Genomic DNA, 17,833 nt, shown 5'->3' with positions numbered 1-17,833 from the left:
ATAGCAAAATGAGTGGGTTGGGTAGGTTTGGGTAATGCGTTAAGATGGGTTTGGGTTAGGATGAGTTTGGGTTAGAATGGGTTTATTAAGAAATGGGTTAGAATGAGTTTAGGATAAAATGGGTTTTTGTTAAAATTGATTTGGGCATGATAAAAAATCCAAAAAATTATAAAAAATCCAAAAAAATATAAAAAATCCAAAAAAATATAAAAAATCCAAAAAAATATAAAAAATCCAAAAAAATATAAAAAATCCAAAAAATTCTAAAAAATGAAAAAAATTATAAAAAATCAAAAAATTACATAAAATCAAGAAAATTCTAAAAAATCAACAAAATAATAAAAAATTCAAAAAATTATAAAAAATCCAAAAAATTTATAAAAAATCCAAAAAATTCTAAAAAAATATATATAAAAAATCAAAAAAAATATAAAAAATAAAAAATATATAAAAAATCAAGAGAATTTTAAAAAATAAAAAAATTATACAAAATCCAAAAAAATCAAAAAAATCCTAAAAAATCAAAAAATTCTAAAAACAAAAAACAAAAAAATAATAATAAATCCAAAAAATTCTAAAAAATCAACAAAATAATAAAAAATCCAAAGTATTATAAAAAATCCAAAAAATCATAAAAAATCCAAAAAACCATAAAAAATACAAAAAATTCTAAAAAAATAAAAAATATATATATAAAAAATAAAAATTATAAAACATCAAAAAAATATAAAAAAGAAAGAAAAATTTAAAAAATCAAAAAGTAAAAAAAATCCAAAAAATCCTAAAAAATCCATAAAACTCTAAAAAATAAAAAAAAAATCCTAAAAAACCAAAAAATTCTAAAAAACAAAAAAAGTCTAAAAAATCAAAAAAAATAATAACAAATCCTAAAAATTCTAAAAAACCAAAAAAAATTCTATGAAATCTAAAAAATAAAAAAAAGTCTAAAAAATAAAAAAATAATAAAAAATTTAAAAAATTTCTAAAAACTTTTTTTTTTTGAATTCTTTTGATTTTTTAGAATTTATTGATTTTTTATTATTTTTTTTAATTTTCAGATTTTTTATATTTTTATATTCTTTTTTATTTTTTAGAATTTTTTGGATTTATTATTATTTTATTGATTTTTTTGATGTTTTTAGAATTTTTTGCATTTTATATAATTTTTTTGATTTTTTAGAATTTCTTGGATTTTTTATAATTTTTAGAATTTTTTGGATTTTTTATTATTTTTTTTATTTTTTGAATTTTTTTGATTTTTAGAATTTATAGAATTTTTTATAATTTTTATGATTTATTAGAATTTTTTGGATTTTTTATAATGTTTTTGATCTTTTAGAATTTTTTTTTTGATTTTTTAGAGATTCTTGGATATTTTATAATTTTTTTTTTCTTTTTTAGAATTTATTTTATTTTTATTTTTTTGTTTTTTTGATTTTTTATAATTTTGCTATTTTTAGTATTTTTTTGGATTTTTTTATTATTTTTTTGATTTTTTAGAATTTTTTAGAATTTTTTAGATTTTTTATTATTTTTTGGTTTTTTTTTTATTTTTTAGAATTCTTTGGATTTTTTATAATTTTTTGGATTTTTTTTATAATTTTTTGGATTTTTTTATAACGAACTAGTTAGCAGACCTGACCGATTTACGTCTAAGTTTTTCTTTTTGATTAAATCGCCGTCGTACTTCTGTGTTATCTTAACGAAGGTATAGAGTTCTGGGTTGTCGGCGTTACTGTCTCCTGTAATTGTGATAAGTGCTCTATATGTTTCGGACGGATTCATGGGGTAGGGTTTGCTAGATTAGGGTTTTCTGTTTTTCTGTTTTTCTTAGGTTTTTTTTTTTTTTATTTTTTAGAATTTTTTGGATTTTTAATAATTTTTTTGATTTTTTATAACTTTTTTTTTTGATTTTTTATAATTCTTTGGATTTTTTTATATTTTTTTTGATTTTTTACAATTTTTATAATTTTTTTATTATTTTTTAGAATTTCTTAGATTTTTTATTTTTTTATGATTTTTTATTATTTTTTGGTTTTTTAGAATTTTTTGGATTTTTTGGATTTTTTAGAATTTTTTTATTTTTTATTATTTTTTTATTTTTTAGAATTTTTCTATTTTTTAGAAATTTTTTATTATTTTAAAATTTTTTATTATTTGTGAAGCCAACGTTTACGAACACTAGTGTTCGGATGAAGAATCTGCCTGTGATGCTATTTTTTAAGTTACCCTTTTACCCAACATAATACCCATCTTGACCCACGAATTATTTTAAATAGATATCATATAACCCATCCTGACCCATCCTTAATTATTTATTAACCCATCCTAACCCATCCTCATTTTTAAAATGACCCAAAATAACCCAAAAAACCCAAATGGGTTTTTATTGCCAGGCCTAGTTTCTGCAACAAGAGATCGTAAGTTACAGAGTATTCCCGTATGCTACGGTTTGGAAGTTCTATTGTTTTCAGCTCATACGGACCGTAAGCTACGGTTTCATGACCGTAGCCTACGACGGCAATAATTGGCAGCGCGTGGGTATTTGTTCAAAGAGGTTTATAAGGGTTTGGTAACCTTAATACATATACAGTGACTTTATGGATTAATTGAGGAGAACAATATACCATTGTTGCACTAAAATTCACTCATCATCATCGTTATTCTCATCAAGTACACAAGATCAAAGATGGTTTCAGTTGTGATTCGAGCTATTGAAGATCATTCAACCTAGATGAGCAGCTAGACTTTTTGTGGTTTCCTCCGGGTGGAGGATTCTTGTAAGTTAATGACTTTTATGTGCTTAAACTTATTCGTGAACATGGTAATGTAAGCATTCAATGCTTTTTACCATTGGATTTGATTGTTTGAATTGTAAACGATTGGATTTTCTTTAACCTCAATTTTGATTCACTAGATTCCTAAGAGTTCTAGTAATCGGGATATATTTATAGGGGTTAGGGTTGGTAATTTCAATTGATCGCTTATACGATAACCTTCCGTTGATTTACAATCGAAGTAAGTAGTCTTTAGGTAATCACAACCAGTTAATCGAATTTAACAATCATGTCTATGTGATTGTCATGATTAAACACGTAACTGAAGTTGGCTTTGAATCTAAAATTTGGAGGAACCATTGTTTTCTCTATCTGTTTACAACCTTGTCTAGTAATCATTAGTTTAATCAAACAAACAAACAACCATTTTTACATTTTTGCAAGTAGTTAATCAGTGCTTAATCCATAACAGTTTCCACCAGACTCCTCTGGATTCGATACCCTGCTTATCCTAGCTACCTAGGTTAATTAGGTTTTTGCATGACCCTTTCGACAGTCATCACCTTAGCAGACATAATAGGCACAAATGAAGTAGATGTCAAAGATACAAGTGAGGATAAACATGGTTACATGTGATGAGATATATGTAACATCTGCCAAAAACGGATCTCGGAATCGGCCCGTTTTGAAAACCGGATCCTACGTGTAATAAATGGAAATTAGAATTTTTGTTATACTTATTGTTGTATCGATTTCGTATATTGAAATTAATTCATATAGTTAAGTTCGGTTTAGACATTTAATTTTTAAATAAATTTCCGTTAGACCATTAGATAATATAAAAGAAATGGAGCTTCCATTAAATATTGTTCTATGATAATTTTATATGGTAATTTAATTAACCTAAATACTTTCGGACTGAAAATGTTAAGTTTCTAAAGCAACCCCGTTGGTTCGATTAGATTTAAGTAAGAGAAGCACTAACGAAGTTAGATTGGCTAGTTAAATAAAGTTATAAATTAAGGGGGTTTATTTTGTAACTAATGGAAACTATACTTTAAGGGTTACTTGGATCAAGGTTGTTTTGGATAAGGCTCCAAAGAAGGTGATTAAGCATCTTGAGTCGGTTAGACTCCAAAGAACGTGATTAAGCATCTTGAGTCAATTAGATGGTCTTTTCTATTGGAAGGAAACATAGAAAACATGAAAAATCAACCGGGTATCATGGAAACGAGTAATAGCTCTAAAAACTTCTAGTTTCCTAGGGTTAGGTTCGTTACACAAGTCAAACCTGACTCTCCTATCAAAGTGGTGGTGGAAGGTAAGAACCGAATATGCAAGCCTTTGGTTCCAAGTTATCTTCGCAATCCATTATTTGTCATCAATTAGGTAATTTCCTTCCTTTTAAAGCATTTGTTCCCGGTTCTTGGAGCGGTATCGTCAAGATTGGAAATGATTTTGAAGACCTCAATGTGAATCTTTCCCATTTGAAGGATATACGTTTCTGGGTTGACACGTGGACTGCCCATATCCCTTTTAAAAACTGTTTCTAGAGGTAGTTAAGGATTACTCTATTCATGACTACTATTTGGTGAATGATGGATCTATTTCTTGGCATTGGCGTTTGTAACACCTCGAAATTTTGTGTCCAATAATGTATTGACACGTGTCTTGAGTTTACACGTGGCATTTAATATTTAATAAAGGGCTAATGTTGACAAACCTTGAAAGTGTGTGAATTCGAGGGTTATAAATGTCAAACAAGGGTAAGTATACTGTATAGTAACCCTAAACGATGCTCGTACCTTCAAATGAATAAATCATGGATCGTACGGAAGCGAAACGCGGAAGAAAGTGAGAGATTACGAGTTGCGGGGGTTAACTGTGTCAACATGTTTAATTATACCTCTGAGTGACCCTTTGACATACCCGAGGCTTTGTAACAGTAAAATACGCTCACTAGAATTATAAATTCCGCGAAGTTCCGTTTTAAAACGAGAAGTAATGATCAAATTCGTACGAGAAGGGTTAAAAGCGTCAACAATGAAAGTCAAGGCTTTCCGAATAATTAACGAGATAACCGGGGACTTAACAATGTGGGTAAATAACACGAGGCCCTTAGTTGTAAATAATCAAGGGCCAAATCGCAAAGTTACCCCTTCAAACCCGAAAGGTCAGGTTAATAATTACAGAAGATTTCGTTATTAATTACCAGATTCTAGTCATGATTACAAAAGATTTAAAATTCCTGAAAAACCAACCTCTCGCGGGCCGCGTAAAGGTTTGGGTTAAGTTGAGGTGGGCCGCTAGCCTCCTGGTTGAACGCGTCTGATTTTAAACTTCAGGCGGCCCGCGTAAAATATGCATGGTTCTTCCATGCGGGCCGCGTGAGACGCCCAGATGCAGAATGTTTGGACAGACTTGCCTTTTGAGCTAGTGAACGACCAAATGAGCAATAAGTGAAGCATGAGTGCCCTCTACTTGCCTCCTAGCATCAAGGGCCACCTGCCCATCATCCATACTCACTTGTAGACTGATGTGTGATGATCTAGAGGCCTTTCTTGCACTATAAATAAGCATGCTTGGTTCACAACTAAATCACACTTCAAAACACACCTTTTGCTCATTTCTCAAGCTCCCAAGCTTTCTTCTAACATTCCCAAGTCGTGCACAAGTCTCTGTAAGTATGCCAAACCTTCTATGGCCTTGTTTTTGCTTAGTTTAGCCTAAAAGTCAATCCGTCGTAACTAACGATTGACTTTGCGATAAATCACGAATGGTTCAGTGAATTGTCGAATCAAAAGTAGTTATGTGTTGGTATTTATGTGGGTAATAAACCTCTAAAAGGGTTCCCCCTGATCACCACCCTAACTAGTTCAAATGTTGAGTCAAACGCATGCTTAAAAAGTCAACAGAAAGTCGTTTTTGCGAATCTTGCATAATCTGTAATATAGATGCTATGCAACCTGTTTAGACACTCATAAAACATGATATTAAATATATAAACTTGTCCAAACTTGTTTGATTCGGCCATTTGCTATATGGACCCGGTTCGGAGCTGAATGTCGCAAAAGTTTGACTTTTGCTTTGACTTCAATTCTGACCCGTGTTAGTACAATGTAGATATGCCTTAGGACTCTCTTAGGACCAGGTCACGTGATGGTATCACCCTCTGTGACCGGTTCGTTGTTTGTCCAAGTCTTTTACGCATTTCCGTTAAATACTTAAAAGTTGACCGTAACGCGCTTTTTAAAATAAAACGAGTATTTCGGACACGTGAGGGGACCATAACCTTGATTACTAAATTCTAAGCATGTCCCTAAAGTTTCACGCCAATCCGAGGTCTAGAATGGGAGTTATGCTAAATAGCGCATTTATAAGAAACTTTTGTAATAAACGGCGCAATTAGCATAACGCCTACCTAAACCAAGATTTCGTCACCAAAACTTTTACCCACTGTAGTAAAATAATATTTTGGGATTTTTAAAGATTTTTAATTAATTTTAACCTGCTCATAACCTGCGGTTATGGCTACGGTTCGGTAAATACCGAATATGCCCTTTTCGGCCAAAACTTGAGTTCTACAAGGTCTTTTGACCCGATTCCAGTTGCTACTGATTTTAATTAATAAATAAAGTATTTTACACTTATTAAACTGATCCGGAAACTCAGGTTTCCTGTAGAACTCAGAAATCCCTTTTAAAAGTCTTTAAAATGACCGGAAAACCCCTACGGGGCGTATAATGAACTAAAACTCGTTACGGGCATTATGGAAGGTATCCTACTGATACCACAACCTCTTTAAAGTATATTGACATAGGAAAACAGTGTAGGACTCCTACGGTTACCCGTTGCGCCTATTGCGCGCACGGTTCGGCTTATGTAACTAGTTTACATAAACTAGCCGATACGGGTCAAACCATATCATTTTGACCCCAAAATCCAGAGTGTGAATATTAAACCCATATAAAACAAGTCTCCGAACTTGTTGGGTCAGAATCACATTCCATTCTCGGTTTTCGCCTTTCACGCGATTAAACCGTATCTATCCCTCGAAAACTAACCGGTCTAGGCTACGACTAATATAAAGACCCGTTAGGATTCTAATAGGTTATTTTAAAACCCTCGTTCCAGAATAAGGAGCCCCAGTAAAAGATATCTGTGATTTAACTGATTAAGGACAATACTTGCAAAGGTAAATACTTTTAACTTATTTTCCCTTATTCGGGCTTGGGTTACGGTATATAAAATACCGCTTGATTGAGCATCAAATCTTCCATCGCTTAGGTGGTTAATTGAATAGTTTGATCGGCTCATTTAAACAGTCTTGTTACTTAAAAGCCTTTGGGGGGTTAATGACCATGTCCCGGATATCCTTGGCATCATTTTACGAAATGGCCACGACCTCGACACCCGGGTGTAGGCGTACACCCGGTATGATGTCTATACTATTAAAAGACGTAGCCGATGGTTTACCCACCTCGGTTTTACGCAATGTGGTGTGTCTATTGATCTTTAACCCGGACAGGATCCGGGCTACTGAACGCATAGAAGGAACATGTAATTCGTTCACAAGATTATAATTTTAAATAATTTTCCCAAGTTATAAAAGAATTTGTGCCTCGTGCATTCAAATCAATTTTAATAAACATTTTACAAAAGTGTCGGTTGAATGTATTTACCAGTGTAAACTGACGTGTTTTCCCAAAAAGATTAAGTGCAGGTACTACACGTAATCGGCTGGCAATAGCTCCTTAGCATCTTAAGAAGTCTCGCAAGCTTGATGTCTTATCTGTTGAACAATATTTTTGTTTATTTTTTATCCCTCCTGTGGATACTATTCAACTACTTGTGATACATTTGATATTACAGTAAATGGTTGAATCATATTTATCTTTATGCTTCCGCTGTGCATTCATATATTGTGGTTTGACTATATTGTTGCCAACTACGTCACTAATCCCCCACCGGGCCCACCGGTGATACACCTGGAAATCGGGGTGTGACAGGTTGGTATCAGAGCCAACATTGAGTGAATTAAACACTATCCTAATGTGTTTAATCTCAGTGACACAATTGCACATACTTGAGTCTAGACAAGAACATAGGACAAATTCGAATTGTTATTCCAAGTTTGTCTTTTCCTTTTATTATGGTATTTAAAGTGTTAAAAAGCAGGAAATATGCCGCCAGTGATATTCCGAGGAAGAGGAAGGGGAAGAAGAGGCAGAGGAGAGATCGTTACTCATCACGATCACGAAGCCGGACCTTCAAATACGCGAGCTCCTTCGACCACAATGAGTGAAGAACCGCAAAGGCGAAGAGACCTTTATGAACCTGCGAGGCATTCCACCTCGCATAGCTCGACGCCATCATACCGGCACTCATTCGGGCCAAATTCCGAGAATGATCCCAACAACCCGCAACCCTCCTACATACCTCTACAGCGTTCGGTTTCGCACCGAAATTTTGACGACCCTACTCCATACTTCAGAGGTCAGTTTAATCCAGCTGACTACATCCAGGAACCCTCAGGCTTTGTTCCGTTAGGACCACAAGATCACTTCTCCGAAGATCATATGGACGAGGATACTGATCCGACAGAACCTGCTCGTGGTACGCCCACGCATCCAATAGAAATCTCTGATGGGTCATCCTTTCATGGTACACCCAATCAGGGACCAGATAGTTTCATGGCGTTGTTTAATCAACACGAGTGGTACCACACGCTACAGACATCACAACAGCCGCAACATCCGCGAGATCCCTCCGAGGATCCACGTTTCGTGGCAGTTACGCCACCACCTCCGCCACCGGTACAGCCAGTAATGCCTGATCCGCCAAGGCGTAAGAGGACAAATGCCCGTATGTCCACACGAGGAGGAGGGGATTTCCACTTCAGCACCCCTCGACACTCTAGTAGTAGCCACTACCCGCCACTACAAGAAGAAGGACCTTCAAGTCCTGTACAGGAGGCGAACTCCGCACCAGCTGCACCAACTTCGCCACCATTTGGGTATGACCACCCAATACCTGCGTACACGGGCCCAACGGCTTACAACCCGTTCGAACCGTCATCACAGGCACATTACAACTACAACTATGAGCGCGACCCATATGTGGTAGCGGCTAGGTATAATGCACGCTATCCCGACGGAGCTCATGGGAACATGGGAGTACCGGACTACTCAGCTCATGGGTATCCAGCACCTCCCAGACCTCCAGTTCCGCAACAAGCGCCACAACCACGTTTCTCTCCTCCTGAACAAGAAGAAATACTCCACCGTTTGAGCCGTGTGGAAAGAGACTTCGAGGAAGAGCGTAAGAGCCACCGAGGATTCCTCAAGGGCTTAGCAAACCTACTGATGGGCAAGAAGAAGAAACGTGACCATTAGTCCTTATGTATGTTCTAATGTAATGTTTATTTTAAATAAGTCCCTGCGTGGACGTTTATCGTATTTCAGTCCCTACGTGGACTTATCTTTAGTCCCTGCGTGGACACTTGTCTTGTAATAGTCCCTGCGTGGACTTGCCTCTTATTTTAAACCTCTATGTAGGTATGTACTATTTAAAAGTCTCGTTTAGGGCGGTGTGTAATCGTATTAAAACTTTGGAATGTTATATTATGAATTTCATGTTGTTATTACTATATATGAAATAAATCAAAACCATTCCTTTTAATTTGATCTGCCTAAATAAAGAATCTTTAGAGCGAAACCTAGCCAGGTGTCTTTTAAGATCCGGCCAAGATGGTAAGACCTAAGTAAAAGATTCCGATTCCCTGTTAACCTCTGTAAGCATGTTAACAATCATGACAGATGTGATTCGTTAAAGTCGCACACGTCATTCTTATACAAGAATCCTTTAAAGGATTCCAAAGCCCAAATTAATGATATAATAAATCATGGGTTAAATCATCAATAAAGATGATCACTTGTTAAACATCCATTAACGATGTAGCGCCTACGGGCCGAACTATCAAACATCCGTTAGTGATGTAAAGCCTACGGGCAATACATATTGTCATAATAAGGCAAAAGACAGTGGTGGTCTATGACTCCCTGTCAAGAGAAGGTAAAAGGACTACGGTTCAAACCTTCATACCTTGATTCTCCGTAATCTCGACTATGTATTATAATAACGTCCTCGTGACTAGGCTTTTATGCCACTAGCAATATTAATTGTGATTAGGATAAGTATGTTCAAATCCTAAATAAAAAGTGAGTAACAAATTAACCGGATATGGTCTTCATTACCATGGTTAATGAATTGCCATAAAAGACAATTCAATAATAAACTCCTAAATAGAATTTTCATTATCTTCTGCAGCAGATACAAGCTACTATGGCGAATCCAAATGGAGGAAGTAGTCATACAAATGAAGATGATTATGATAATGCCCAAATAAATTTAACGGGTGCTCAACTCAAGGATCTTGTCGACAACGCTGTGCAAGCAGCTCTGGATCGACAATATACAGAATCTCGAAGCAGAACAGTTTCCAAACCACCATCAAAGCCAAAGACACAATAAAAATCCCACAGCAAACCACTATCCAAACCCAAGAAGGACGACGATAACCACTCGTCCAAGCCCAAGAAGGACGACGACAATCACTCGTCGAACGAAAATAGTGTTCGTCGCGAAAGGGAGTATACTGATGCTTCCCGTGCCAGGGGCTGCACATACAAGTACTTCGTATCTTGTAAACCCCGAGACTTTACGGGGGAGAAGGGTGCCGTCGAATGTATGACATGGTTGGATGAGATGGACACAGTGGTGGACATTAGTGGCTGCGCGGAGAGGGATGTAGTGAAGTTTGTGTCGCAGTCGTTTAAGGGCGGGGCCCTAGCTTGGTGGAGGGCGCTGGTTCAGGCCTCGGGAAAAGCTGTGCTTTACAGCATGACGTGGGAGGAATTCGTTTCTCTCATCAAAGAAAATTACTGCCCTCAGCATGAGGTGGAGAAGATAGAGTCCGATTTTGTGTCATTGGTGATGACAAATCTGGACTGCCAGGCCTACTTGACGAGCTTCAACACGATGTCTCGCTTGGTTCCATATCTAGTCACCCCGGAACCAAGGAGGATTGCTTGTTTTATCGGGGGGTTAGAACCCGCGATAAAGGCTAGTGTGAAGGCCTCTCGGCCAACGACCTTCAGGTCTGTGACTGACCTCTCTTTGTCCCTCACGATGGACGCGGTCCGAGTGAGATCGCAGAGGAACAAAGAGGCCGAAAAGAGGAAGCGTGAGGATCATACCTCGCGAAGGTCGGGAAAGAAGCACCGTGGGAACGGTGATGGCAAGAGAGGAATGGAGGCGAGAAAAGAAGGGCAACAAACCGGAGAGAAGCCCAAGTGCAAGAACTGCCAAAAATTCCACTTTGGGAAATGCAGGTTTGGGCCGAACTCACAGTCCCAGTCAAAGACGCATACTTGTGGGCTGTGCAAATCCAAAGACCACAAGACTGTGGACTGTAAGAAGATTAAGGACGCGACCTGCTACAACTGTAGTGAGAAGGGGCACATCAGGAGCAACTGCCCCAAGCTCGCCAAGAAGACCGAGGAAACCAAAAAGAATAACGCTAGAGTCTTCAAAATGGATGTGAAGGAAGCATTGCAGGACGACAACGTAATCACATGTACTTTTCTCGTGAATAATATATTTGTAAGAGTACTTTTCGATTCAGGCGCTGATAAATCCTTCGTAGACCAAAAATTTTGTAAACTGTTGAATATGCCTATCAAAACCCTAAATGTGAAATACGAGGTAGAGCTAGTAGACGGCACAGTAGAAACCGTCTCCACTATATTAGAGGGATGTATGATATCCATTAAGAACCATTCTTTTCCTCTATCTCTACTTCCCTTTAATCTAGCTGGTTTTGACGTCGTTCTGGGCATGGACTGGTTAGCGCACAACCAGGCCCAGATAGTCTGCAATAGAAAACAAATTGTGCTAAAGACCCCGACTGGTGAATCGCTCACCATTCGAGGGGATTCACAGTATGGATTGCCCGAGAACGTAACTATGCTCAAAGCTTCAAGATGCTTAAAAAGAGGCTGTGTCATCTACATGGCACAAGTGATCATGGAAGAGCCCAAATCAAGGATAGAAGACATTCCTGTCATTGCGGAGTATCCAGAAGTTTTCCCCGAAGATCTACCTGGATTGCCACCAGATAGGCAAGTGGAATTCAGAATAGATATCATCCCTGGAGCAGCTCCCATTGCTAGAGCACCCTACAGGCTAGCACCGACTGAAATGAAGGAATTGAGGACCCAGCTGGATGAACTGTTAGCAAAAGGTTTCATCAAGCCTAGTTCGTCTACCTGGGGAGCACCTGTCCTGTTTGTGAAGAAAAAGGACGGATCGATGCGTCTGTGCATCGATTATCGTGAACTTAATAAAGTCACGATAAAGAATAGATACCCATTGCCAAGGATCGACGATTTGTTTGATCAATTGCAAGGGGCTAGCTATTTCTCGAAGATCGACTTAAGGTCGGGCTACCATCAGCTGAAGGTCAGAGATGAAGACGTGCATAAAACAGCATTTAGGACTCGCTACGGTCACTACGAGTTCCTAGTGATGCCTTTTGGGCTCACAAATGCACCGGCTGCGTTCATGGATCTCATGAATCGCGTCTGTAAGCCGTACTTGGACAAATTTGTCATCGTATTCATCGACGGCATTCTTATCTATTCAAAGAATAAAGCCGACCATGAGAAACACCTACGATGTATTCTCGAATTGCTGCATCGCGAGAAACTCTATGCCAAATTCTCTAAATGTGAATTCTGGCTACGAGAAGTCCAATTTCTTGGACACGTCGTAAGTGAGAGTGGTATCTAGGTGGATCCCGCTAAGGTAGAGGCGGTCATGAATTGGCAAGAGCCAAAGACGCCCACAGAGATCCGTAGTTTCCTGGGATTGGCAGGATACTACAGGAGATTCATTGAGAATTTCTCAAGGATTGCTGCGCCCTTAACTTCTCTAACCAAGAAGAAGGAAAAGTTTATTTGGGGCCCTAAGCAGCAAGAATCCTTTGATATTTTGAAACAAAGGCTGAGCAACGCTCCTGTGTTGACGCTACCAGAAGGTACCGAAGAATTCGTAGTTTACTGCGACGCGTCACACACTGGCATGGGGTGTGTGCTCATGCAGAAAGGCAAGGTGATTGCCTATGCTTCAAGACAGTTGAAGGTGCACGAAAAGAATTACACCACCCATGACTTGGAGCTGGGTGCCGTTGTATTCGCACTAAAACTGTGGAGGCATTATCTATATGGAATCAAGTTTGTGATCTATTCAGATCACAAAAGCCTTCAACATTTGTTCAATCAGAAGGAGCTAAACATGAGGCAACGCCGTTGGATGGAGACCTTGAATGATTATGATTTTGAGATCAGGTACCATCCCGGCAAGGTGAATGTAGTCGCTGATGCCCTGAGCCGGAAAGAAAGGATGAAACCCATCCGAATCAATGCTAGGAGAATGGAAGTAAAGAATAACTTGATTGAAAAGATATTAGCTGCACAGCGAGAGGCTATGTTGGAAGCTAATTATCATAAGGAAAAGTTAGGAGTAACTGAGGAGCAGTTAACTCTTCACAAGGATGGACTTTTCAGATTGAATGGACGGATATGGGTTCCTATTTATGGAGGACTACGAGATGTTATCCTCCAGGAAGCCCATAGTTCCAAATATTCTGTCCATCCTGGAACAGACAAAATGTATCAGGATTTAAAGGCAAACTATTGGTGGATAGGCTTGAAAAGTCTGTAGCCGCCTATGTAGCCAAATGCTTAACTTGTGCGCAAGTCAAGGCTGAGCATCAAAAGCCATCTGGCTTGCTACAGCAGCCTGAACTTCCTGAATGGAAATGGGAATGCGTAACTATGGATTTTATCACCAAGTTACCAAAAACGAGCAAAGGAAACGACACAATATGGGTTATAGTCGATAGACTGACTAAGTCAGCTCATTTCTTACCCATTAAGGAGACTTATAGCTCCGATACTTTAGCCCAGCTGTATGTTGATAAGATTGTGGCCTTACATGGCATACCTGTATCTATTATCTCTGATAGGGATACTAGGTACACGTCACATTTCTGGAAGAGTTTCCAACAATCTTTGGGCACACGTTTGAACTTCAGTACGGCTTACCATCCTCAGACAGACGGTCAGAGTGAGCTTACTATTCAAACGTTAGAAGACATGCTGCGAGCATGTGCTATCGATTTAGGTGGTAGTTGGGATAAGAACCTACCCCTAATCGAATTCTCCTACAACAATAGCTATCATACCAGCATAAAGGCTGCGGCTTTCGAGGCATTATACGGTAGGAAGTGTAGATCGCCTGTTTGTTGGGCGGAAGTGGGAGAGGTCCAATTATCAGGACCAGAGATAGTTTTCGAGACAACGGACAAGATTGTCCAGATTCGGGAACGTCTCAAAGCTGCCCGTGATAGGCAGAAAAGTTACGCTGATCCGAAGCGTAAGGATTTTCACTTTGAGGTAGGTGAAAAAGTGTTACTAAAGGTATCACCCTGGAAGGGGGTGATGCGTTTCGGTAAGAAGGGTAAACTGAGCCCGCGATACATAGGACCTTTTGAGGTTATCGAACGGGTCGGGTCAGTTGCCTATAAATTGAACTTACCAGAAGAGCTCAATGGAATTCATAATGTGTTCCACATCTGCAATCTAAAAAAGTGTTTCGCTGATGAATCATTAGTGATCCCACACACAGATGTGCATATAGATGAGAGCTTGAAGTTTGTGGAGAAGCCTTTATCGATTGAAGACCGACAGGTGAAAAAGCTCCGAAGAAAACATGTGCCAATAGTTAAGGTTAAATGGGATGCCCGGAGAGGTCCCGAATTCACGTGGGAAGTTGAATCCACGATGAAAGAGAAATATCCCTATTTGTTTGAGTAAATCTCGGGTCGAGATTTATTTTAAGGGGGTGAGGATGTAACACCTCGAAATTTTGTGTCCAATAATGTATTGACACGTGTCTTGAGTTTACACGTGGCATTTAATATTTAATAAAGGACTAATGTTGACAGACCTTGAAAGTGTGTGAATTCGAGGGTTATAAATGTCAAACAAGGGTAAGTATACTGTATAGTAACCCTAAACGATGCTCGTACCTTCAAACGAATAAATCATGGATCGTACGGAAGCGAAACGCGGAAGAAAGTGAGAGATTACGAGTTGCGGGGGTTAACTGTGTCAACATGTTTAATTATACCTCTGAGTGACCCTTTGACATACCCGAGGCTTTGTAACAGTAAAATACGCTCACTAGAATTATAAATTCCGCAAAGTTCCGTTTTAAAACGAGAAAGTAATGATCAAATTCGTACGAGAAGGGTTAAAAGCGTCAACAATGAAAGTCAAGGCTTTCCGAATAATTAACGAGATAACCGGGGACTTAACAATGCGGGTAAATAACACGAGGCCCTTAGTTGTAAATAATCAAGGGCCAAATCGCAAAGTTACCCCTTCAAACCCGAAAGGCAGGTTAATAATTACAGAAGATTTCGTTATTAATTACCAGATTCTAGTCATGATTACAAAAGATTTAAAATTCCTGAAAAACCAACCTCTCGCGGGCCGCGTAAAGGTTTGGGTTAAGTTGAGGCGGGCCGCGAGCCTCCTGGTTGAACGCGTCTGATTTTAAACTTCAGGCGGCCCGCGTAAAATGTGCATGGTTCTTCCATGCGGGCCGCGTGAGACGCCCAGATGCAGAATGTTTGGACAGACTTGCCTTTTGAGCTAGTGAACGACCAAATGAGCAATAAGTGAAGCATGGGTGCCCTCTACTTGCCTCCTAGCATCAAGGGCCACCTGCCCATCATCCATACTCACTTGTAGACTGATGTGTGATGATCTAGAGGCCTTTCTTGCACTATAAATAAGCATGCTTGGTTCACAACTAAATCACACTTCAAAACACACCTTCTGCTCATTTCTCAAGCTCCCAAGCTTTCTTCTAACATTCCCAAGTCGTGCACAAGTCTCTGTAAGTATGCCAAACCTTCTATGGCCTTGTTTTTGCTTAGTTTAGCCTAAAAGTCAATCCGTCGTAACTAACGATTGACTTTGCGATAAATCACGAATGGTTCAGTGAATTGTCGAATCAAAAGTAGTTATGTGCTGGTATTTATGTGGGTAATAAACCTCTAAAAGGGTTCCCCTGATCACCACCCTAACTAGTTCAAATGTTGAGTCAAACGCATGCTTAAAAAGTCAACAGAAAGTCGTTTTTGCGAATCTTGCATAATCTGTAATATAGATGTTATGCAACCTGTTTAGACACTCATAAAACATGATATTAAATATATAAACTTGTCCAAACTCGTTTGATTCGGCCATTTGCTATATGGACCCGGTTCGGAGCCGAATGTCGCAAAAGTTTGACTTTTGCTTTGACTTCAGTTCTGACCCGTGTTAGTACAATGTAGATATGCCTTAGGACTCTCTTAGGACCAGGTCACGTGATGGTATCACCCTCTGTGACCGGTTCGTTGTTTGTCCGAGTCTTTTACGCATTTCCGTTAAATACTTAAAAGTTGACCGTAACGCCCTTTTTAAAATAAAACGAGTATTTCGGACACGTGAGGGGACCATAACCTTGATTACTAAATTCTAAGCATGTCTCTAAAGTTTCACGCCAATCCGAGGTCTAGAATGGGAGTTATGCTAAATAGCGCATTTATAAGAAACTTTTGTAATAAACGGCGCAATTAGCATAACGCCTACCTAAACCAAGATTTCGTCACCAAAACTTTTACCCACTGTAGTAAAATAATATTTTGGGATTTTTAAAGATTTTTAATTAATTTTAACCTGCTCATAACCTGCGGTTATGGCTACGGTTCGGTAAATACCGAATATGCCCTTTTCGGCCAAAACTTGAGTTCTACAAGGTCTTTTGACCCGATTCCAGTTGCTACTGATTTTAATTAATAAATAAAGTGTTTTACACTTATTAAACTGATCGGGAAACTCAGGTTTCCTGTAGAACTCAGAAATCCCTTTTAAAAGTCTTTAAAATGACCGGAAAACCCCTACGGGGCGTATAATGAACTAAAACTCGTTACGGGCATTATGGAAGGTATCCTACTGATACCACAACCTCTTTAAAGTATATTGACATAGGAAAACAGTGTAGGACTCCTACGGTTACCCGTTGCGCCTATTGCGCGCACGGTTCGGCTTATGTAACTAGTTTACATAAACTAGCCGATACGGGTCAAACCATATCATTTTGACCCCAAAATCCAGAGTGTGAATATTAAACCCATATAAAACAAGTCTCCGAACTTGTTGGGTCAGAATCACATTCCATTCTCGGTTTTCGCCTTTCACGCGATTAAACCGTATCTATCCCTCGAAAACTAACCGGTCTAGGCTACGGCTAATATAAAGACCCGTTAGGATTCTAATAGGTTATTTTAAAACCCTCGTTCCAGAATAAGGAGCCCCAGTAAAAGATATCTGTGATTTAACTGATTAAGGACAATACTTGCAAAGGTAAATACTTTTAACTTATTTTCCCTTATACGGGCTTGGGTTACGGTATATAAAATACCGCTTGATTGAGCATCAAATCTTCCATCGCTTAGGTGGTTAATTGAATAGTTTGATCGGCTCATTTAAACAGTCTTGTTACTTAAAAGCCTTTGGGGGGTTAATGACCATGTCCCGGATATCCTTGGCATCATTTTACGAAATGGCCACGACCTCGACACCCGGGTGTAGGCGTACACCCGGTATGATGTCTATATTATTAAAAGACGTAGCCGATGGTTTACCCACCTCGGTTTTACGCAATGTGGTGTGTCTATTGATCTTTAACCCGGACAGGATCCGGGCTACTGAACGCATAGAAGGAACATGTAATTCGTTCACAAGATTATAATTTTAAATAATTTTCCCAAGTTATAAAAGAATTTGTGCCTCGTGCATTCAAATCAATTTTAATAAACATTTTACAAAAGTGTCGGTTGAATGTATTTACCAGCGTAAACTGACGTGTTTTCCCAA

Source organism: Helianthus annuus, chromosome 9 (assembly GCF_002127325.2).
Source record: "Helianthus annuus cultivar XRQ/B chromosome 9, HanXRQr2.0-SUNRISE, whole genome shotgun sequence".
Taxonomy (NCBI): domain Eukaryota; kingdom Viridiplantae; phylum Streptophyta; class Magnoliopsida; order Asterales; family Asteraceae; genus Helianthus; species Helianthus annuus.
This window is presented reverse-complemented; position numbering follows the sequence as displayed.